Source organism: Salvelinus alpinus, chromosome 9, assembly GCF_045679555.1.
Source record: "Salvelinus alpinus chromosome 9, SLU_Salpinus.1, whole genome shotgun sequence".
Classification (NCBI taxonomy): domain Eukaryota; kingdom Metazoa; phylum Chordata; class Actinopteri; order Salmoniformes; family Salmonidae; genus Salvelinus; species Salvelinus alpinus.
In genome coordinates, this window is record NC_092094.1 from 87,453,566 (window position 1) to 87,453,799 (window position 234).

The following is a 234-nucleotide window of genomic DNA, read 5'->3' on the forward strand; positions in this document are numbered from 1 at the left end:
GAGAACAAAGATAACTAAGGCCAGGGCGTGACATATGTATTGTCTGTGTCGAGCTTGACATACTCTATTTGATTGTAATGTTAACTCAAACCATGAAGCGCTCGATGTCGGTAAAGCGTTACTTAGTGGTTGTGTGTGTGGTGCATAGGCACAGAAACCTATAGGTGGAAAACCAGGCTGAAGTGGTCAAGTCGATATCCACATTTACACTGAGTATATTGACATTGACAACAG